Genomic DNA, 25,042 nt, shown 5'->3' with positions numbered 1-25,042 from the left:
GTTATTGGCACTTCTGTAATAAACCAGAATAGTGTTTCTTGGAAAAGATGTCATTGTCTGCGTCTCAATTCTCCCATCCTCTAGTCGTCTGGTTTCAGCTCCAGGGGCCTGGACTCTGAAACTATGCAATGTTGTCACTTCACGGGGGAACCACAGCACCCCCTGGCATGTGTGTCCCATGCCAGGGCTGTCTCCAGCCTCCCAGTAAGTGTTCTTAGTGAGCCTGAACAAGATAAGAAGGAGAGAAAGTGAATGGACTGCTGCATGATTTTTGTAATCTTTTAATAAAAGGTGGGGGGTTTGTAACTACAGTATCAGAGTTTGGAGGGGATACAGTAGATATGCCCTGAGGGTTGTGTGAATGTGAATGTGAATGTGAATGTGTACAAAAGCCTGCTGTTACCTGTTTGCTATTTTTGAAAGTTTTAAGAAAGGGCTTAGTTAATACAGCCTTGGCACAATGGTAAGAGACTTTGCATGTGCAATTATTCTGGAGCCGGGAGCAGGCAACCGCTACAATACAAGGGAAATTGGCTGCACAGTTTGGATGTTTCCTGGGAATGTTTCTGATTAAAAACTCTGCCCAAAAGATTTAATGCAAAAACCTGGCAGCTTCACACAAGGCTCCCTGCACACTTAACACACGGCCCTAGCCGAGCAGTTTATTTGTTTAAATGAGCCACTCACCCGGTCCCAAAAAAAGGAAAAACAAGTCTGGAAATAAAATCCAGCAAGCTGCCTGCTCAGTGGTTTCCGCAATTTGCTTTTAAATCTTGAAAATATGTGACTACAGAGGCTCGTTGTAACACCAGGCAGCTGGCTCCCCAGGCTCAGCTCTGGATGCACACTGCAGTTCAGAATTGTATTCCAAACTCAGTGCAGACACTCTGAGATCTGGAGAAAGACAGAATAGTCTTCATCGTGCTCTGTTTGTGTTTAAGAAAGAGATGGAAGTTATTAGTGGCATCTGTTAACCTGGTGCCCTCCCGGTGCAAAGTCCCAAAGAGTGAGTGCTGTCATCTGCTCCACCAGCACAAAGATGCTGAAGATGTAATTTCATGTCATTGGGCATCCATTTGAGTTGTAGTTACACTGCTTCCTTCCTGCTGAACTGAGAGGGTGCGTGGTAGGGCTGCTGATATGTTGTCAATGTCAATTTATTTATATAGCACATTTAAAACAACATAGGAATGCTGTGGCCAAAGTGCTTTACAATAATAGAAGAAAAGAAAACAAAGAACATGAATAACATAAAAAGAAATAAAATCTATGAACATAAAATAAAATACATAATAAATAGAAGTAATGTTATATAATCACAACGAGGAATCCATCAGTATTACTGAAGGTCACGGAATGCAAGTGAATAGAAATGAGTCTTTAATCTCGTTTTGAACAGTTTAATTGAAGACGACTCCTTTATATGATGAGGTAAAGAGTTCCACAGGCGAGGAGCAGCAGCTGCAAACGCTCTGCCCCCCTTAGTTTTACACTTAGTATGAGGGACAACAAGAGACAACTGACCAGAAGATCTAAGCACTCTAGATGGCTGGTGTAAAACACACAATTTAGATAAATAGGCAGGAACGACCCCATGTAAAGATTTAAAAACTAGCAACAAGATTTTTAAATCAATTCGATAACTGACAGGCAGCCAGTGTAAAGAAGCTAAAATAGGAGAAACAGAGTCATACTTTCTTGCCCCAACCAGAAAGCGAGCAGCACTGTAACCTGTGTATCACAGATTTGTTAATCCCAGAATACAGTGAGTTGCAGTAATCAAGGTGAGAAAAGATAAAAGCATGAGTAGCTTTCTCAAGATCCCTAGAAGATGAAAAAGGCTTGATCTTACCTAATAGACGAAGCTGGAAAAAGCAACTTTTGACTACAGAATGAATCTGTTTCTCAAAAGAGAGGTTACTATCAAAGGTAACACCAAGATTACGGACTTGAGGTTTGCAAAAGACGGAGAAAGAGCCGAGAAGTCCAAGACCAATTTGGGCTTTAGCTGATGGACCCACTATAAGCACTTCTGTTTTATTTTGATTCAGATCAAGAAAATTATTAGCTATCTAGGATCTTAGTTCAGAAAGACAGTTGTGCAGTTGATTTATTGCAGAGTTGCAGACAGGAATATAAACCCGAGTATCATCAGCATAGCAGTGAAATGTTACATTTCCTAAAAAATAGCTCCAATAGGATGAAGGTATATAGAGAATAAAATTGGACCCAAAATGGATCCCTGAGGAACACCATATTTAAGAGGAGCAGTACATGAAAAAGAGGAATTTAAAGTTACTGAAAAGTGTCTTCCAGTTAAATATGACCTGAACCAATTAAGAGCAGCCCCTTTAAGCCCAACAAGATGTCCAAGCAGCATGTTGATGTCCACCTTGCAAACAAAGCTCTTTTAACACATAAATAGTGAGGTCAGTAACAAAAGTGTTTTCTGGACATTTATCTTCTGTAATGTATGGCCCAGTGGATAAGTAGATTTCAGGAGGTGACACAGGATAGTAATGCGGTAAAGCCAGAAAGCTTGCACTGGAACTGGTGACTCTAAGAAGAGCATTGCAAGGGTTATTGTAAAATATTTATTTAAAGAGTGCCTTAATTAAAAGTAATTACTTCAAATTCGCTAACGTAAGACAAAGGTCATGGAGAACCTGTCAAGATGCCTGGTGATCTAACTCAGAATATTAGGTGCCAGCACAGCACTACTATGTAGAACAGATAAGACCCTGCTGTGTATAACCGAAGGAAGTCTACATGGGAACCACCAGAGGTGCAGGGCATTTTAGTGTTAATCGAGAGCTCGGAGATGCAAGGGTACCTGGGACGATTAGAGAGGAACAACCACAAGATGTTTTGAAAGAGATGTTAAACCCAAAGGTAAGCTTGTAGTGGGATTTAAAGGTCATTTCTAATTCATTTTTATTTCAGTTTACAGTCTTGTTTGACTTAATGATGGCACATGGTTTCGACCAGTTCATTGACAGTCGATTTCAATGTTAAGCACATTGATGTATATTAAGGGGGCGGGGACGTGCCTCTGTGTCTGATGTCATTTTCACCGTGCTGACTTTGGATACACGTCACGTCAGCATCACGGCATACTATGCACAACATCCAGCAAAAATCTAGCAGCACACCAATAGCATGCAGGGATGTGCCTTTGTGTCATTTCTGCAGATGATGTGTCAAATATACACCTGACCTGATGTCACCTACTCTAAGCTAATCTAACCTTGCATGAGCGTAATACATGCATCACATAAAAATACAGTAATAAAAATAAATTAACAGCAATATTAATACTGTAATACAGCCACTTATGACAGTGTTTTAATGCTATTTAATTTCATTTATTGAATTTCTGTGGAAGGTCTGTCATTACAGCATGATGTTAGTCTGGAAGTCTTTAATCAAGTCATGATGGTATTTTTGTAAATGGCTTTTCTGAGTGGAACATGTGTATAAATCCAAAATGCTAAACCATGTATAAACAAGTGAACTACATTATTTGCATGGTAAAGCAACATGTGACAACATAAAGTCTATGAATCTTATAATTGAGATATGGCCAGCTGACAGCAGAGGAGAGGAAAACAAAAACTCCAGTTAATATCAGTTCTAGAAAAAATAAAGTTCTGGAGGCGCCACAAACAGTCAGAGTTCTGATGCCCTAAGCCAACCACGCATTTTACAACATTATAATTGCATAATTATACACTAAACAGAGCAAAAAGAAAATTCACTAGTGAATCCCAATGGTTCCAATATCTCTGGAGTCACTTCCTCTGACAATGTAGTGATTCAGCAACCCAAAATAACAAAAAAAGGTGAGCAGGCCACCAGATACCACCAGGGAGACCAAGACTACTGCGTCTGTGCCCACAATAGGCCTCACCCCAGGCAGCAAGACCCCAAAACTTAAGAGGCAAGCTTTTAAGCTTGCACCGTCCAAAAATAGGGGACCGAATGTAAAAACCCAAAAACAGAACAGTTACTTAAAAAACCAAGAATGGATCCAAAAATCCCAGAATTGATCAATAGTACAGGAGTCTATGAATCTTATAATTGAGATATGGCCAGCTGACAGCAGAGGAGAGGAAAACAAAAACTCCAGTTAATATCAGTTCTAGAAAAAATAAAGTTCTGGAGGCGCCACAAACAGTCAGAGTTCTGATGCCCTAAGCCAACCACGCATTTTACAACATTATAATTGCATAATTATACACTAAACAGAGCAAAAAGAAAATTCACTAGTGAATCCCAATGGTTCCAATATCTCTGGAGTCACTTCCTCTGACAATGTAGTGATTCAGCAACCCAAAATAACAAAAAAAGGTGAGCAGGCCACCAGATACCACCAGGGAGACCAAGACTACTGCGTCTGTGTCCACAATAGGCCTCACCCCAGGCAGCAAGACCCCAAAACTTAAGAGGCAAGCTTTTAAGCTTGCACCGTCCAAAAATAGGGGACCGAATGTAAAAACCCAAAAACAGAACAGTTACTTAAAAAACCAAGAATGGGTCCAAAAATCCCAGAATTGATCAATTGTACAGGAGTAGGGGGTAGTTTTTGAAGGTGCCACTACGTATCATGTTCCTAAAAGTCTGGTTAATCAGTCTGACAAGTGGAATCATGCAGTCCGTGTATTTCTGTCATTGATTCTACAACTCTACACATGATTTGGGTGATTTTTGTTTCTCCGAGCCACTATGGCAGATTTTAAATAAACAATGATGATCACATTTTTTGCCATTTATTTGTTCATAAAGAGTTTGTTCCACATTGACAGACTGTTAGTCACCAACATTACATTGAAATGCTAAGGAACCTGCAGTAAAGAATCAAGAATAATACGTCTGGCGAAGTGGCGCACGCACAACTGTATTTTGTACTATGACAGCACACCAATATTGTCAGTCCTAGAGCTTTTGTTGCATCACAACCACTGTATTCGCCAGATTTCGGTATCTGTGACTTCTATTGAACATGAAACTGAAGGGAAAAAGATTTACTATCATGGAATATATCAAGAAAAAACATACAGGTGGCTTTCGACACAGTAACCAAAGATGAATACAGGAAATGTACTGGGACAAGTGTATTGCATCTCAAGGAGAGCATTTTGAAGGTAACTAAAATTGAATTGCTGTAAGATTTTTAATTGCTGTTGTTTTGTTACCAATTCTTGGAATTTTTGCCCCCCAGGTAAGATGATTGTAAACCTCTGGCATGATATACAGCAGCAGTTCTCAAACTTTCGTATTTCGTGCCCCCCCCCACCTTTCTACCTGGAATAATTCTGCACCTCCTGCATAATATAAGATAGATTAGAATAACCCATGATTCAATGAACAAAGGTATGATACTCGTGCGGTGTCGCAGTATCTCATCATTTTTACTTCCATGATTTGCATTTGTTTGGCAAACTTCGATGAAACATTTGCAATTTATTTTTTTTAAAGTGCTTTAATAACTGTTAAAATGCATGTGTGGTTTTTGGTAGTAATTCTAATCCCAAAAACAAAGAATACATTATTTATTCTTATTTATTTTTTTATGTAAAGAAACGATTAAATATGTTTTAATTTTTAAAAATCTCGTAAACAAGGACACCGATAAAGTCAATCTGCGCGAGACAAATTATTTTCATCCGACAAATATTATACCACTGTTAGTTGTATCATGAAAATAACCGAATACGCAGTAAATTATTTAACTCAATTTGCCACTATTGGCTACACTGTCAGTGTGGTACAGTCGCGCCACATTATCACCTGATCTACTGTTACCCGAATGGTCACGACAGATACCGATAGTCTCGAACTTTCTGGATTGAAAATACGCGGCTATAAAAGCAGCAGCAGCGGCGCCGCTGGTCATAGAAGCAAACTTCAAATAGAAAAGGAGCTCAGAGTGTCTCGATATCTCAATTATCAAACCAAACCTTGACAGGCTGTGTACTTTAAAGCAGGCACATATTAGTCATCAGATCTATGCCTTGGAAATGTTTTATTTTAATTTTAGTTATAATGCATTCATTATGATTATATGCTTGCAAATTTAAATTTGAAATAAAAATGTAAAAAATAAATTTTGTTCATTTATCTGACGCCTCCCTTGTACAGCTTCAGCGCCCCCCCCCCACCAGGGAGGCACGTCCCACAGTTTGAGAACCGCTGATATACGGTATACAGGCAACGAAAATATCCTTGCAAATAAAGAATTTATTCAAGAATAATAGAAAAAATGAGAGAAAAACAAAGAACAGGCAAGACAAGCAAATAAGACAAGCAAATGATTTTGTCTAAAAAGACCATCCAAAGCTAACAAATCCAATCTATAACCAAATAATCAGAAGCAAAAGTAGAAATTCGAACAGTATCTATGAATAAAGATCTTTGCACCATGATGATCAGGCGTCTGTCTGAAATATAAAGACTGAGGGCGGTCCCTCAGCAATGATATAATGGTGGCCCCGCCTCTTGAGGGCCCACCCACAGAAAACAAGTAGCATAAATACACAATATATCAATACTAAACAATAAATTAGAATAACAATATTAACAAAGATTACCTTAAAACATAAAACACATGAAAAATAATATTTTAGAAGCATAAATAAAATTGAAAATAAACATAAGCCAGCAACCAAGACCTTGCTGTAACATATCAATGCTAATATTGTAGGAGACACAGAATTTTGTTTCTGTAACAGTTCAAAATGTTTGCTGAGTTTGTTTTTATTCTGTTTTTTTTTTTTAAGAAAATTACAAAGACTTGCAATATGCACAGCTAATCAGCAGTTCTAATCAGGGTATGCTACACTAAAGTAAAGAGTCTTCAATCTACATTTAAATGTGGAGACCAAGGAGGCATTCCTAACAAAAGCAGGCAGATAACTCCTCGCTTTGCCACATCACAGTTAATAAATGGCTTCAAGGCAAAAACTACACCAAGTTTTTAATGAAGCCTAAACACAAATTCAGCTTAGCCTCAAATTTGAGAACAGGCTGCATGGCCTACATAAGCAAAAATAAGACCAAGGTTGAAAAATTCAACAGAGTAAAAAAACTGCCCTACAATAAGAAAATATTTTCTTACAGTTGAAGAGTTTTATCAAAACATAACAAGAGCAAAAAGGAAGAAAAAGGTAACCTGAAAGGCAACTGAAAAAAGCAATAAAGGCAAGTCTAAAAAGCTGAATGCAAAACCATACATTGTAAGCAAAATCATTAAAACAAGAATAGCAAAATTAGAAAGAGTGGTGTAGCTAAGGATGGGCAGAGGGGGGAGGCATTATTGGCCAAAAGGCTCCATACAATTCATGTGGAAGCAGCAGGATTTGGAAAAATATCACTTAATGAATGAAAAAAGTTGAATTCTCTGATTTTTATCCATAACTGCTTCAACAATAACTTTCAGATTGTCCTTCTGTGATGACATCAGACACAGCTGTTGAAATTTATGAGGCAAGAACAAAAATAAACACAAACTTTACATCAATAATAATTTCTAGGAAGTTAAACAACTAATTTACAATTTATAATTTTGTTTCGTTATCAATCTGAATGCGTTCTTGCTCTGAGCACTACTACACTGGTTCTGGTTACTGTAATGTAATTATATTAAACTAATAATTAGATCATGGCTTATCAGTGCATTTATACTATATTCTTGTCTAGCTGATGCTTATAAATATTTATATGTGAAAAATTATTGCTGTTTCTCTCTATATGAATAAATCTATACAAAATTTATCTTAATTTTTCTCTATATGCCATTTTAATGTTCTATTTAAATAGGTTAACATATTCAGATATGTTGGAGGGTGGCAAATTGAAGCCCCACCCCACCCCAAGTGGCACAAACTCGAGCTATGCCACTGACACTTCTATTGTGGGCCGCATCAGGAGTGGGCAGGAGGAGCAGTATAGGAAACTAATCAAAGACTTTGTTAAATGGTGCGACTCAAACCACCTTCACCTGAACACCAGCAAAACCAAGGAGTTGGTGGTGGATTTTAGGAGGCCCAGGCCCCTCATGGGCCCCGTGATCATCAGAGGTGACTGTGTGCAGAGAGTGCAGACCTATAAATACCAGGGAGTGCAGCTGGATGATAAATTGGACTGGACTGCCAATACTGATGCTCTGTGTAAGAAAGGTCAGAGCTGACTATACTTCCTTAGAAGGCTGGCATCTTTCAACGTCTGCAATAAGAATCTGCAGATCATCTATCAGACGGTTGTGGCGAGCGCCCTCTTCTATGCTGTGGTGTACTGGGGAGGCAGCATAAAGAATAGGGATGCCTCATGCCTGAACAAACTGGTGAGGAAGGCAGGCTCTATTGTAGGCACAGAGCCGGACAGTTTGACATCCGTGGCAGAGCGATGGGCACTGAGCAGGCTCCTGTCAATCATGGAGAATCCACTGCATCCGCTGAACAGGATCATCCCCAGACAGAGGAGCAGCTTCAGCGACAGACTGCTGTCACCGTCCTGCTCCACTGACAGACTGAGGAGACTGTTCCTCCCAAACACTATGCGACTCTTCATTTCCACCCGGGGGGTAAACGTTAATGTTATACAAAATTATTGTCTGTCTGTTATAATTTCATTGTTATCACTCTTTAATTTAATATTGTTCTTTATCAGTATGTTGCTGCTGGAGTATGTGAATTTCCCCTTAATATTTATAAAGTATCTATCTATCTATCTGATTAGAACTTATAAAACAGGGGGTCCCAGAAGAGCTGCACAAACATGAAGAAGAGCTCATGTCTCAGCAGCCAGCTTATTCTTTGCTAAGTTTTTAAATCGGAGCCAGGGGCAATTCCTCAGCTACAGAGTCACAGATGCCGTGTCAAACACAGTATACAGCGTACATGGCACATAGTTAGAGAACTAATAAATGCATAATCAAAATAGTATAATAATACAAATAAATAAATAGATAATCTTGTAGCAATAATACAGCACAAACATACACATATTCAACAGCATACTTTACAAAATAATATTAAAAAGACAATGAAAAATATGTTGGCCGGTGAGCTTGGACCAGGACTCACAGGTAGGAGCAACAGAGAGAACATGAAAGAGAAAGTGGGATGAGTTGAAGGGAGGGTTTTGCGCTACTGGGTGAGCCAACCCACCTGTTAGATGGGGTAGTATTGTGAATAACTCGGAAAGTTTACTTTATTCAGAAATACTTTTCAAGCCTAAAAAAAAAACTGGGAGATGGAAGGCACTTATAAGTGACAGGTGCACCCTCCCTTGGTCAGGTACAGGCGAGAAATTCAAAGGAAACCCAAAACATCAGATCCGGAGTGCAAAAAATAAGAATGAAATGAAAAACAGTGAAGGATCCAGTTGAGGAGACCTAGCATGCCCTTGGTTTCTTTGTCCTAATTGTTATTGCTGTGAAGTTTGATTTTAGAAAGGATTCAGTATTTGCATATCAGTAGTGATGAACAAAGCAGTTCTTCCAAAATTGAAATTGAGCTTCACCTCGCAAAAGACACAAACCTAATTCTGCTTCACCACAAGTAAAATTTGCACCATTACCACATTTATTTTCATCTCATCTACAACATTCTTCATCAGGTGCAAAAGCAGAGCACAATTTATGGTGCAGAGCATTCAAAGTAGGGGACGCGGTTAGAGGGCACCTCTCCATTGCTAAATTCCACTGGCCTGGGTATGTGACTGCTGGCAAGTTGGATCGGCTCACAGAGTTGAGGAAAGGGAGGGAAATGAGTGGTGTGAGGTGGAACCAGCAGCGTGAACGTTCAGGCAGGCAGTGCACATGCAGAGGTCATGGAACATCCAAGCATTAATGGAGGGTGACCAAAGAAAGAGACATTGGTTTCTGCTGAGAATTAACAACAAAGGAACAATAGTCATTGTCTTTCACTCCAGAAATCTCATTTTAGGGAGTTTCACAAAATGCAAATTTGACTGTCAAATGAATTTTTGGGGCAATTTTAAAAAAGAGTTTGTGAAGCAAACATGTTTGACTTATCACTAGATATCAGAAACTGTGAGCCCCCATCTTTTATAGTCAGGACACGATGGCACAATATATCACATGACCTTTTGTGTCAAGTGACTGGTAATGGGCATAGCAGCCCAAAACAATATGGCCTAAAATGGAATCAAGCATCCAAAAAAAAAAAACAGAAAGAAAAATGTCATGAGCAAAATAATGAGATAATAAATAAGTAATAAGAAATAAATGTGCAAAACTCCCAAAAATAGAATGAACACACTCAAATTACACAAATTTATGATGGGCAGCAAGACCTGTTAATTGAAGTCCGGAGTGGCAACAGTGTTAATTATTCTCTCTTAATGTTACACGTTTCCTTACTCCCTTTGTTCATCCTGTCTTGTGTTTATGTGGCAATAAGCATACTGTTTTTGTATAATGTTGGCCTCCTTGGCACCTTTCTGGGTTTGGAAGGATGCCGAGAGAGCCTCTCTTTGCTGTAATGGACATAAGGAGCTGTAGAAATTTCAATGCAGTCTTCAAAAATTAAACTCCATCATTAGAGGGAGGGTAAACGTCTCAGCACAAGTGTTACAATCAGGGTTAAATTGTGCCAGAATTCGTTGGTGTTGTCATGAATGGCTGTGATTTAGCAGATCATCTGCTAATAGCTGCAGTTCTGAACCTCGGGACACCCTCTAGAAATGGTATCATCAGAATAGGGCGAGTTTTCAAATTCTGGAGTTAGGTTTGCTTAAAAATGAATGTGCCAGAAGCTGCCTGCTATTATTCACACTGACAGTCTAGGCAAAGTGCTGAAACATTATTATGGATTATTGTGATTCATTCCAGCTCAGTTTAACGGTATAACTGTTACAAAAGTGGATTAAAATGAAGTCATCTCAGGCTTGCAGTTCTGAAAATCTGAGTCATTCGTCATTGAAAGTATGGTTGTAAGACAGATTCACATTCGCTTTCTATTTCTTGACGCTGGCTTACAGCCGTGATCTTCTTCCAAACTAGAATTAACCGTGGACTCAACCTATCATAAAGAGCAATGGAAAATTCCAATTATTTGAAGATAATGTTTTGGGAAAACTTTAACGGTTTTTTGAGGAAATATCTCTTCAAAAGGGGGGAAAGGTGGTTACTACCTAACATCTCCCAGGGTCTGAGTTCAAGTTGTGCTCAGTCATTACTTTTGTATGAGATTTCTCTACACTCTCTGGTTTCCTCCAAAATCCCAAAAGAACGCCTGCTAGTATAATTGTCATCCCAAGTGTACCCTGTGAAACACAAGCTTTACATGCAGTAGGGTCAAGCCATCAGCTTGATGATCCATGCACTTCGGACCATAAAGCTGCTGCTTCAACAAGCCCTGTCTTTGACGCTGTGACCCTGGGCGAGTCACTTAAACTGCCTGTGCACCGACTGCAAAAATAATTTAACAATACGTAGACCTGGGCACTGTTTAAGCACCCCGGGGTGGCATAACCGGTGAGAAATGTGCTCGCGTAGTGCTCCTCTTGGTGTGTGTGCTCACGTGGGTCACTCGATTCAGCAAACTGAGCTAACGGAGAACTCCCATCTCTGTAATGGCCAAGTGAGCTTCTCACTACGATGGTCTCTTTTTTTTTGGAACAGGCTTTCTCCATTTTAGCTTCACTACATTTGAACCTCTCACTAAAGATCAGTTTCAGTATTGAAGAGTCTTGTTTTAAACAAAAGGTTATTTCCTATTTAAACCAAATTAAAACTGGAGTACCTGATACTAGTAGATATGTTTTGACAGAAAACAGAAAAACTAGAATGGATGGAGCTCTTTGTTAATGTTATATACTACATGCAGATACAGAACTTCAGTCAAAAAAAACAAAAAAGACATACAGGATGGATGGCAGGATCTTAATTAGTAGAGCATGATAAAGAAAGTTAATTACTTTATATGAAAGTACCGGTACATAGTTAGTGTAAGACAGGGCACAAATTTCCAAACATAGACTAAAGAAATTATAATTTTATACAGTAAAAAACCTAAATGAAATTCAGCAATATTCATCACTACTGCCCTAGCCAATCACAAGCACATCTCATTCACCTCAAAAGTGGACCTAAAATGCAAACTCCATCCATCCATTATCCAACCCTCTATATCCTAACTACAGGGTCACGGGGGTCTGCTAGAGCCAATCCCAGCCAACACAGCCTCACAGTTAGGAGACCCGTGTTTGCTTCCCGGGTCCTCCCCGCGTGGATTTTGCATGTTCTCCCCGTGTCTGCGTGGGTTTCCTCCGGGTACTCCAGTTTCCTCCTAAAGTCCAAACACATGCAAGTTCGGTGCATTGGCGATCCTAAATTGTCCCTAGTGTGTGCTTGGTGTGTGTGTGTGTGTGTGTGCACTGCGGTGGGCTGGCGCCCTGCCTGGGGTTTGTTTCCTGCCTTGTGCCCTGTGTTGGCTGGGATTGGCTCCAGCAGACCCCTGCGACCCTGTAGTTAGGATATAGTGGGATGGATAATGGATGGATGGATGGATGGATATTCACTGCATTGGTCTGGCTTTCTGGTTCACACCTTGAACTCAATGGTGTGAGAATACAGTAGGATCCATCCATGACACAAACCTGAATTGGATTAAGTAGGTTTGAGGATGATATTTTACAATTGTTTGCATATATTATTTACAATTGATGGCTACAATACTTAAATAATTAGTATTTGAAATGAAAGAGTGGTAGCCGTACAGCTCAAGAAGTCAACGTCTCAGTCTTGTCTCGGTCAGCATCTGTGTACAGTGTATTCCTCCTGTTTTGCCAAGGTTCTCTCCGCCATTATTATTACTTATTATTTGGCTGATGCCTTTACCCAAGGTGACTTACTACATTTCAGATATAATCAGCCACATTCTTTTTTTGCTTTTCCAATTGGTGCCCAGGCTGGTGAATTGGCTTGCTCATGGTCACAGAGTTACAGTAGCAGGATTTGAACCCACAACCTTAGGGTTTGAAGTCCAAACCCTTAATCACTACACCACAGTCTTAATGATGTGTGTGTGTGTGTTTGTTTAATTGGTAATCTGAACTGACCCCAAGTCAGCGAGTGAGGGTGTGTCAGAGGGAGTTCAGAATTCTTTCACATAAAGCCTGAAATCCATAAGGACTGATTTAAACCGTTCATGTTAGGCAGAATGCCCTGAGGGGCTGGGTGATCTCTTGGCCTTAGAACTCCTGCAGATTTTGTTTTTTTCCTTTGGCCAATTGGAGTTTTTTTTTTGTTGTTTTTTTCTTTCTTCCTGGCCATCTGACCTTACTTTATTCTTTGTTTCTTAATATTGCCTAATCTTACGTTTGTTTCATATAAACTTTTGTTTTTTCATCTTGTAAAGCTCTCTGATTTACGCCATTTGTATGAAAATGTGCTATAGAAATAAATCTTGTTGTTGTTTTCGTTCTGCAGACTCTGACTATCCACAAACCTATAGTGAAGTAAGCAGAACCATAAAATGGATGAATGAGTGGAGTGTTGGATGGATTTTACGCTTCAATTGATGACAAAATGCTATTACAACTTGAGAAAATAGACAGGATTACAGAGCCGAATAACATGTAAGTAACCATGTGCTGCTTTTTTCTAAATGCCAAATATGCAAATAGATGTGATCAATGGAGAGATCCAATAGCAACTAATAGTCTACATGTGCAGTTAAATGGATAAAGTTAAATGTATATGAAGAAAAAATATTTTAACAGAAAAAAATAGATCATTGCAGAAAAGGACAGTGGCTGCACAGACTGTTGTAGCTGATTACAGTGCAGTGTTTGCCTAATCACACCCATCATGATCATTAGAGTCCTTCCGTTGCTCACACACCCGATGTTCAGTGGCTGAGCTACTTGGTAGTGACTGTGGCTTTAATTATACAGTGGGAGAACTTCAAAGCCTGAGTTACTCAAGTGGCTTTTACAGTAAAGACAGACTAAAGGAAGAAAAACTGTCAGCACTGGCTTGACTGACTTGGCGGAAGAGAGAAGAGGCAAATAGATAGATAGATAGATAGATAGATAGATAGATAGATAGATAGATAGATAGATAGATATGTTAAAGGCACTCTGTGATAGATAGATAGATAGATAGATAGATAGATAGATAGATAGATAGATAGATAGATAGATAGATAGATAGATAGATAGATAGATAGATAGATAACAAAAAGCAGATGCCATTGGGCCTTGGATACTGTTTGGCAGAAACACTAGTCAAGAAGAATAAAATAGAATTTAGAAAACAGGAGACAAGCACAGCAACTAATTACAAAGCAATGGTTTAGTCAAACTGTCATGGAGGCATGTAGGGGAAGGTTCAAAACAGGAGATGAACAAGTAATGAACAAAATAATTTGAGCAAAATTCTATTCACAGAGAAACAAACCTGGCATTTCACTTCCACTTAAAATTCATACTAATCAGACAAGGAGAAAGATGCTTATATTCGTCTGGAAGAATTTTCATAGAGTGATTCCAAATGTGTCTGCCTGTCATCGAGTAGTTCAATAAAAACCTCCAGTGCAAAGAAAGTCTCGGGACTCATTACCTGTCACATGAAGACATTTTGTTGAACCACCAGACACAGTTATATACATGCTGGTGCATTTTGGTGTGTCTTAATTTGGAAAATATGTAGGATGTCACAGTTTTACAAAAACACACTGTACCTCCAGGGTGATGTGAACAAAAAGGATAAACAGAATTAATGTTACTCGTGTGCACAAGTAAAAGCGATGGAACAAAAAACAGAGGTAAACATGTACATCGGATGGAGGCTTTCAGGAGAAATCTTCTGTGCTTTGTCAGGGATGCCAGGGGCAACGACCCGGCTGGGACGCCTTGAGGGACAGGAAGAGGGTCTATGCCCACCCTGGATCACGTGGGGGCCGCCATCCTGGTTGCTTTGGGGGCCACGGATAGGGGGCTGGAAGCCCAACCCTATAGGGACCCGTGGTCACCGCGAGGGGGTGCCCCAATGCCTTGGGGATCCTGGTGTGACGGAAGTGCTGGGGGGAAGAGGAGCAGGGACACCCAGAGAGCTTCCGGGAGAACAGCCGGCACTTCCGCCATACTGGGGCGTGTCCAGGGAGGAATGCCGGGATACACCTGGAGCCCATCCGGGATGAAATAAAAGGGGCCGTCTCCCTTCATTCGAGGCTGGAGTCGGGTGGAAGCAGGACAAAGCAGGAGAGGAGAGTGGAGGCGGCCCGAAGAGGAAAGCATTGTGTGGCCAGGACTGTGTGGGGTTTGTGTGCGTGCACTGGACTCATTTGGAAATATTTGTGGTGGTGATGAACAACATGTCTGCCTGCCTGTGTCCGGGCCGCGTTCACAATATGAACAACCAAAAACTTATATTGAGTTTCACGTTTCACAATTGCAAAATTACCAATGAAACAAATTTTAGTGTCAGCTTTGTGAAACTATGTGAATCAAAACTTCCTTGTTTTACTCATCATCACTTGAAACATGGCACCAGTAAGACGGGCAGGATGAGGAGAAACATGGATCAACACTAGAAATGCTAACATCTTTAGTTTTCCTGTAAATAATGGACATCAAGATCAAGTTATGGATGAGAAGTAACATTTTGCTTCAATTTCAGTCTTAACTAGGCAGTGTAGCTCACAGGAGTCGGTAATGTTAGTAAACTTGTGCAATTCACAGATGACACTAAAATTAGAGGAATAGAAAACACTGAGGAGCCAGCAAAAACAATTCAAGAAGACTTGGAGAAGCTTCAGAACTAGAGGAACACTTGGAAAATGCAGTTTAACATAATAAAGCGCTACACGTGTGCAAAAGGAACATCAATTATAAATACAAGGAAGACATTGTTCTACAGAAAGCAAGCTCTAAAAAGGTGTATGCTGACACAACATTTTCATCATCTAAAAATTTAAATTAAAAAGCAAATAAAATGTCAGGTTATATTATAAAAACTCTTGAATTTAAATGATATAATGCACTAGAGAGACCACATCTGGAGTCCTGTGTGCAGTTCTGGTCACCACGCTACAAGAACGACATTGCTGCACTTGTTGTGACAAAGAAAGAGAATTAAACCTGTTTAGTCTCGAGTAGAGGAGACTGTGTGGGGATTTTATCCAACTCAACTTGTTTATTGAACAGTTGACAAAAAAGCAGTACCAACCACACACACACATAGAGACACAAAAACATTATATATTGTGATAAAGATGCTAAAGGAGGCACGTGTAAAATCAACAGGCTTTTTATTTCTTTCTTCAGCCCGCGGGGCGCGTCTTCCCCGTGTCCCACTGGCCCAACACAGTCCCAAAGCACAATTCAGCAATCAACCAACCCTTCCCTTGGTACCACCACTCCTCTCAAGCAACCTCGTCCTCTTCCTCCCGATTCTGGCTAATGTATGGTGGGTGCTGGCCCACCTGGAAGTGCTCCAGGTGATTGATCACCTGTGGCTAATTGCACTTCCGGGCGGGACTGTAGAGCTGTCCAGGTTGGCTCCGGGATCCATGCAGCACCCCCTGGGAGCCACCCCAGATCCCCACAGGGTTGTGAAGAACTCCATCTCCCATGGAGCCCTGCGGGAAACTGAGGCACCAACGTCACCCAGGGAGGCTGCCACTAAGTGTCCCGGGGGAGGTACTGAGGAGCCCATGGCTGCTCTCCCGGAACATATGTAGAGGGGGCGTCTCGGCCGGGCATGGGACCCGGTCGTCCGCCACAATATATATATATATATATATATATATATACACAGTGGAACCCAAAAGTTTGGGCACCCTTGCTTAAAATGTCAATTTAGTGAACTGGTCACCAAAAGGCATAAAGTTAAAGATGATATATTTCTTTATTCTAAGGAAGATTACATTTTTATTTTCATCATTCACAAGTACAAAAATGAAAAGGGCCTGAAGCCAAGGTCTGGGCACCTGACATGGTCAGTACTTAGTAAGACCCTCTTTGGCAAATATCACAACTTGTAAACACTTTTTTAGCCAGCTAAGAGTCTTTCAGTTCTTACTTGGGGTATTTTCACCCATTCATCCTTGCAAAAGGCTTTTAATTTGTCCCATTTCTTAATAACATTACGATCTGAGGAGACAGCTACCTGAATACTCTTTGCTGTCTTCTTGTAACCTTCTTCTGCTTTGTGAGCATCAATTCTTTTATTTTTTTCAGAATGCTAGGCACCTGCTTAGAGGAGCCCGTTGCTGCTGATTGTTGGTACAAGGACTGAGGTCAGAGTATTTATATTTAAAATGTATTCGAGACCTCAAATATCTTGGTCTTTTGCATGGTGCTCCTTTCCTTTTCACTGTACAATTGTACAAAACAAAACAATATAATAATTTTGTATAAAATGCCAAAAAAGAAATGTGTAATCTTTAACTTTATGCCTTTTGGTGATCAGTTCATCTTCTGCTTATTTAACTATTCACAGTAACAGACATTTTAAGTAAGGGTGATGGGTGCCCAAACTATTGCATGTCACTCTATATTTAGGTCAAATCCTGTTATAGCAAGTACTGAAGTAACACAATTTTTATAACAGCGAATATTTTTTGTGGGCCTGGACAAACGTTCATAGAGCATCATATTAAATTAATTTCTTTTTAATGAAATGTAAATTTTAGTATAACAAACGTTTTATTGACCAAAAATTGCCACTGAAAATAATAACGCAATGCAAAAAGTACTAATGCCACACCTTCACTTTTCACTGAAAGTGAAAGTGCAGGAACCCTGCAGCAGCTGTCTCTTTCTTGTTATACCAAAAGAAAGTGATAGTCTGTTGCAAAATTCCCATTTTCAGGCAGTCTTGCTGAGAGTGTAGCTGCAACATCATACACATAGCCGAATTCGGAGTCAGTGCTCCACCAAGTATCCACAATCCGGCACAGATTCACACTGAGGCACGTGTATAAAGACACAGGCTTTTATTTTTCTTCACCTGTGGGACACGTCTTCCCTGTGAACCCCACAGGCAATACACAGTCCCAAAACACTCCAAACACAAAACACAACGCTTTCTTCTGAAACCACCATTCCTTCCTGACAACCTCATCCTCTTCCTCCTGATTCTGGCCCTGAGTGGTGGTTGCTGGTCCTTTTTATTGCCCAGCCAGAAGTGTTCCAGGTGCTTGACCACCTGGTTCCAATTGCCCTTCCGGGTGGGGCTGAAGAGTTGTCTAGTTGGGCTGTGGAATCCATGCAGCACCTCCTGGTGGCCACCCCAGCTCCCAACTGGGCTGTTGAGGACTCCATCTCCCATGGAGCCCTGCAGGAGGTTGAGGCATCACTGCTGGCCAGGAAGGCTGCCACCAAGCATCCCGGGGGAGGTATTGAGCTGCCATGGTTGCTCCCCCGGAACATATGCAGCTGGAGCGTCCCAGCCTGGCATGAAACCCGGCCGCCCACCACTCAGTTTAAGCTAGAAGAAAAATTAACAATCCTGTAAAAGTTGACTCCGAAATGAAGAAAAATGACGTGTGATTTCATCTTCATCTAACGTCTTGTTTTCATTCTGTGTTCATACCTATGTTTCTATTTTTAAAAAGTTACACCTAACATCTTGTTTTAATTCTGTGTTCATACCTATATTACTATATATATAAAGTTATATATATATATATATATATTTATATATATATGTTTATACATATGTATATAATTTGTAATTAATATGTGCTGCTAATTGTCTAAAATAAATTATCATTAACTAACTTAACAAAGACCTCATTTATGTGCTTCTTTCCTGCAAAGGTCCACGGCCTAAAAGTCACTTATAAAACTTGAATTATGAATGTTCCAGGCTTTCCCAGAAAATACATTTTCACCCAATCGCAAATCTCAGTGAGATCGGTAATAAATAAATAGTAAACTGTTCAAAGAAAGAAAGAAAGAAAGAGTGGAAGAAACAGGTAGATGGCTGGCGTGTCATTTTTTTTTAATGAGAGAACAGAGGAAATTCACCTAAAAGCCTGGCCCAACTTTCTTAATACTGTGATCGCTGTTGGCCCACATTTATACTACAAGGCCCAAACGTATAAATAACAAAACCAACAGCAGGGCTTACCTGTCAGAAGTAGACATGGTACCAATGTTCATAATGTGCAGATGACTGAAGAAGGCTGGGGTGTCACCGAGTGGCAGGTCTTCTCACCAGCAGTTTGACGACTACTTCCATTGCTTAAAAACACCTCTTCTTCTTTCCCAACCTTCCAACTTGAGCTGACCCTCTAATGTATGAGAAGTAAAAAAAAAAAAAATGACGGTACATATCTTCATTCCAGAACACTTTCACTTTCAACATTTTTCCAAACAAATAAAACCAAAGTACCAAAGTATTTTTAGACAGAAAACATAAAAGGGAGGCTGGCCTGAAACATCTGGAATTCATAGATCTTTTGGTTGTCCACAACTTTTTTCAAACCATTTTCAAACAATTTGCATAATTTAGGGTAAAAAATTAGAAATAATGTTTAGTAAACCAAAGATCCTGATAAAAGATTTTGTTCAAGTTCAACACAGTTCTGTTGGTTCAGGATTATACATTAGGTGCCAGATTTGATTGCAATTAGTCAATCTATCCAGGAGTTATGGACGACACAGATGCATAGACAGACACACAAATAATGGGTGAATGAACGAACACACACAAATGGACATCAAGCCAGAAATATTCAAATCACGTTCAGGAATGTGTAAAACGTGTAAATCTATCAAAAGCCTGAAGTTTAAAGTTTCGGCCAGCTGCCCACACTAATCCCAAGTGACCTTTAAACAGAAAGGAGTTGCAGAACTTTGGGGCTGATGGCACCCCAAAGGCAGAGAGCACATTTCCGCAATGACACATCGCCACAGTGGAGAGGATTGCAGCTGTCAGGAGAAAGACGGCTGTGGTAAAAAGAATATAATAAGCGAGGAACTAAGGGACTGAAGTTCAAATGTTTTGGATTAAATGCTATGCGTCCACCTCCTTAGCCACTGGGCCACACTGCTTGCCTTTTGATGTTTTCCAGATCATTCCGATCAAATTACAAGTGAGAAAATGTGTTCTTATTTGCTGTCTCTCAAGAAACAATAGCAAGAAAGATAAACAAAAAAAGCAGACGACTAGCATTCAGATTTCAATACTGAATGTTTATTTTTAACAGGTCACTGCTGGAAGCTGGCTAAACATCTGTTAAAATGCTATCTATTTCAGAAAGGCCTTTTGGGAAAATTATATGTATGTTCTCTTGGTTAGCTTCAAAGCTTGGCGAGTGTCCAACAGTATGACACAGCTTGTGTTGCATTACTGTTTGGTCAGGGCATTGTCTGAAAGCAACATTCAGGCAGTCGATGCAGGAGTCCCATGAGCGCTGCCCTCATTATGGTATGTAGACACCAGCAGGCTCGTCTGCTCAGCAGTCCCGTAGTCCACCTCCTGTCTGCTCTTGTTATTGCCCTGCTTTGGTGTTGGTTTAGACAGACAGATAAAAGGGAAGAAACAACACTCTGTAAGAGATAGATAGATAGATAGATAGATAGATAGATAGATAGATAGATAGATAGATAGATAGATAGATAACACACTATATAATAGATAGATAGATAGATAGATAGATAGATAGATAGATAGATAGATAGATAGATAGATATTTTAGTATAGTAGGCAGGATAGATAGATAGATAGATAGATAGATAGATAGATATTTTAGTATAGTAGGCTAGATAGATAGATAGATAGATAGATAGATAGATAGATAGATAGATAGATATTTTAGTATAGTAGGCAGGATAGATAGATAGATAGAAAAGGCTCTGTGTAATTGTATAAAAAGCAACATGAGGCTATAAAGTAACTATAACCAACAAATACATAAATAAAATTAAATTAATTTTTCCATAAATTTTGGATTCAAACAGTATTTACAGCCATCACTTTTTTCATATTTTATGTTGCCGCCTTGTACTAAAATGATTAAATTCATTTTTTTCCACATAAAGCAATACTCAATAACTCAGAATGACAAAATGAAAAAAAAAAATAATTTCAGACATTTTCGCAAATTTATTAAAAATAAAAAACTGAAATACCACATTGACACAAGTAATTCAGGCCCTTTACTCGGTACCTAATTGAAGCACAGAGACTCCAGCCTGGAGTCTTCTTCGGTACGATGAAACAAGTGTTGCACCCCTGGCCTTGGAGATTTTCTGAAATTCTTCTCAGCAGATCCTCTTAAGCTTTGTCAGGTTGGATGGAGGCCATCGGTGGACAGTCATTTCCAGGTCTCTCTACAGATGTTCAGGTGGGCTCTGGCTAGGCCACTCAAGGACACTGATGGAGTTGTCCCTAAGCCACTCCTGTGTTGTCTCTGCTTTGTTCTTAGCGTTGTTGTCCTGTTGAAAGGTGAAACTTCGGCCCAGTCTAATATCCAGAGTGCTCTGTTGCAGATTTTCTTTAAGAATAGCTGGATATTTTTCTTTGTTCATCTTCCTCTCTGTGAAACACAACCCTAAAGCATGATGCTGCCATTGCTGTGCTTCACTGCTTAAATGGTATTGCACAGGTGATGAGCAGTGCCTGGTTTCCTCTAGACATGACACTAATCTTGGTTTCATCAGACCAGACAATCGTGCTTCTTGCAGGCTGAGAGTCCTTTAGGTACCTTTGTGTGAACTCCAAGCAGTGTGTCTTTTACTGAAGAGAGTTTCTCTCTCATAAAGCCCAGACTGGTAAAGTGTTGAAGTGATGGATGTTCTTCTGGAAGATTGGGAACAGTCATGGTTGTTCCAAACTTGTTCCATTTAAGAATTATGAAGGCCACTGAATTCTTGGGAACCTTCAATTTTCTATAGCTTTGACCAGATCTGAACCTCAACATTTTCCTGTCTCTAAGTTCTGTATGTAAATCCTTTGACCTCATGGCCTGATTTTGTGGTCAAAATGTAACATCCTATTAAAGAAGGAAACATCCTCTAACAGGACAATTCAGTAATCGGGCAGGAGAAAAGCTTTTCATGGTATCTTTTAATTACTCCTCAGCAAAATGCCTTGGAGGGAGCATTCATCAAAATCAGTCTGTTACAGTCTGGTCAGAATAATCAGAGAAACAAAGAATAGACGTTCATATTATAAACTGTTGAATTTACATACAGTGTCAATCAATGCATATATTTAACTTTGATTGGTTCATTGGTTTACACCCAAATGATTTAAATAAAATTAAGGTCTATTATATTATATTCTGGTTCTTCTTATACCTTTTGAGATGAGACACCACCCTTGAAATTTCTGTGCATATAACAACTGTCCATTCTCGTAAAACATCTGCTGATTTCTTAGTCATCTCTTAGTCATCCTTTAGCACATTTTGTTTATTACATCAACCTTTCTTCTGGTACATTCTTTATTTACTTGACCATCTCAGTATTTTTCCTAAACCAATTCTTATATTTCAGTGTACATTTTGTTGTTCACTTGATCTTTGTCTCATTTCTGACATGTATTAACCCTTTACCCTATTTCTTAAAGATGAATGCTACGTTACCCTAAAATTATTCTTCCACAGTTTTTACTCTGATGCACATTACTAGCTGTGGACCCTTCTATAGACACAGGTGGACTCCAAGGAAGGTGTTGAAACATCTCAATAATAATCAATAGAATGTAATACTCCTGAGCCAGATTTCAAGAGTCCTACAAGGGATTTGAACAGTTGTGTCAATGTGCTATTTCAGTAGTTCATTACTTTCTTGTATATGAAATAACTAGCAAAATACCCGCGCCTCGCAGCGGAGAAGTAGTGTGTTAAAGAAGCAATGAAAAAGAAAAGGAAACATTTTGAAAATAACGTAACATGAGTGTCAATGTAATTGTTTTGTCATTGTTGTGAGTGATGAGTGTTGCTGTCATATATATATATATACATATATATATATATATATACTGTATATATATATATATACACACACACACACATAAACATATATATATATATACATATCTATACATATACACATATATATACACACACATATATACACATACATATACATATACATACATATCTACATATATACACACACAGCTATTTCGTATCAGTGCAATACGCTGCTTGTTAAAACGGATAACTCCCGCTCTTACGTGCAAGTCTGCGTGGATATTATGAACTATCGTATTTGTTCAAGTTCTATTTAAATTTTAAATAGAAGGAATTTTTATTTAGTCGACAGAAATATCTTTGGTAGGAATGGTAAAACAGACAGGAATATTATTCCTGAATAAATCAACTCAAACCTTAAACAACTTATAATATTTTGCTCTCCATAAAAATATATCCTGTCTAAATTATACAAGTTAGAAATAAAGTAAACGTTAAAAGAACAAACATTCAAATTTCTTTACTCTTATGTAATTTTATATAAAAATAAACTTAGATTTTAAATATCCCAAAAGATTTTGCTCTCCATAAAAATATATCCTGTCAAAATTATACAAATTCAAATATGAACATGCTGCATAACAAAACCTGGAAATATAAATAAAATGTGTTCCTTTCAGCAATAACAAATCAAATCATTCAGTTGTCTTTGCTCATATGTCATTTTAGAGCTGGACGCCTGGCATCTTTTTGGCACAAGTTCGTTTCTGTTTGGTGTGAGGTTCTGTGTTGTGGAGATTCTCAGGATGGATTGCAGGTGCTCATCAGTGAGGCGACTCCTGTGTGCTGTTTTGTTAGTCTTTATCACTGAGAAGAGCTTCTCACACAGATATGTGCTACCAAACATGCACAAGGTTCGAGCCGCATGTAGACGGACTTTTTGTTCTTCAAAGTCACCAAAGCGCCGTGCAAACTCAGTGCAGTGCGCCAGTTTATCAGCAAAGTGCGATTTGGGAACACCGTAGTGACGACTTGGTTTAACATTACTTGGCAACAGGGAAAGTGGGGCAAGTTGCACTGGTGCATTTGTGTCTCCCATAAAAGCAGCTTCACTTGAAATCACTTTGTGATTGTGCACGGGTAAAAACGTCCGCTGAAGTGTCAGATTCTTATTTAATTCTTCTGCTTTCTGTATCTTCTGCATTGCATTCAGGTTACCCTGATGTTTTGTCTCATAGTGCCGTCTTAGATTAAATTCTGTAATTACAGCCACATTAGCTCCACAAATGAGACACACGGGTTCAGTAAACATATACTCAGCCTCCCATCGGTTTTAAAGGCTCTATTTTCAGAATCAACTTTTCTCTCAGCATCGTGTGAGCTAGCTTCGCAATAACTTGCAGCATCATAAGGTAGACTTGATTAACGCGTAAGTGTTGGCAAGGCAGCTGAAGCGCTGCATTATGGGATCTGTAGTTTATTGTGTTACCAGCGCTTCATATACCCGGCCATTAATAACAATAATACAGTATATAAAATGATCTCGGGGCGGATATAATTACACGCCGCCCGCGGCCCTTGAGTTTGACACATATGGACTAAATAGAACTTGAAAAGATATATTTTTCAAATGTGATCGCAATTCAGATAGAGTTGACGCACTACAGCCTGCATGCCTCAATAAGTCATCCTCCCTCGCTCTTACTTTTTACCGATCATCTAATGAATACACTGAGTATGGCTTTACCAAAACAATCATTGATGGCGAATAAAGTATCCATTATTCGAGTATGTAGATCGGGATATATATATATACATATATATACCCGCGTATCGCAGCGGAGAAGTAGTGTGTTAAAAAAGCTAGAAAAAGAAAAGGGAACATTTTAAAAATAACGTAACATGACTGTCAATATACAGTATTTGTTTTGTGAGTGTTACTGAGTGTTGCTGTCATCAAGGATTTGATTATCATTATTTCTTTCAATCAGGTTCGTATTTGTAGGATGTGTTGTATTCAAGTTACATTCCGTGTTTGTCAATCGCTGTAAAGATGACAGGTTTCATTCATCGATTCGTTTCTTACTGCATCAATAAACAGCTCGTCTTCTTCTTTATCTGAGACCTGACACACTGCA

General features: G+C 39.3%; 1 long non-coding RNA gene across 1 annotated transcript in view; it reads right to left on the bottom strand.

The window, feature by feature from the left end:
* The window catches only part of LOC120526904, a 94,215-nt gene extending 74,953 nt beyond the window's left edge, over positions 1 to 19,262 (bottom strand). Inside the window, exon 1 of the long non-coding RNA XR_005633229.1 lies at positions 19,109 to 19,262. This is a non-coding gene — a long non-coding RNA (uncharacterized LOC120526904). The remainder of the gene's footprint in view (positions 1 to 19,108) is intronic.
* Positions 19,263 to 25,042: the final 5,780 nt, after the last annotated feature.

The sequence above is a fragment of the Polypterus senegalus genome, chromosome 3, assembly GCF_016835505.1.
Source record: "Polypterus senegalus isolate Bchr_013 chromosome 3, ASM1683550v1, whole genome shotgun sequence".
NCBI lineage: Eukaryota > Metazoa > Chordata > Cladistia > Polypteriformes > Polypteridae > Polypterus > Polypterus senegalus.
This window is presented reverse-complemented; position numbering and strand designations above follow the sequence as displayed.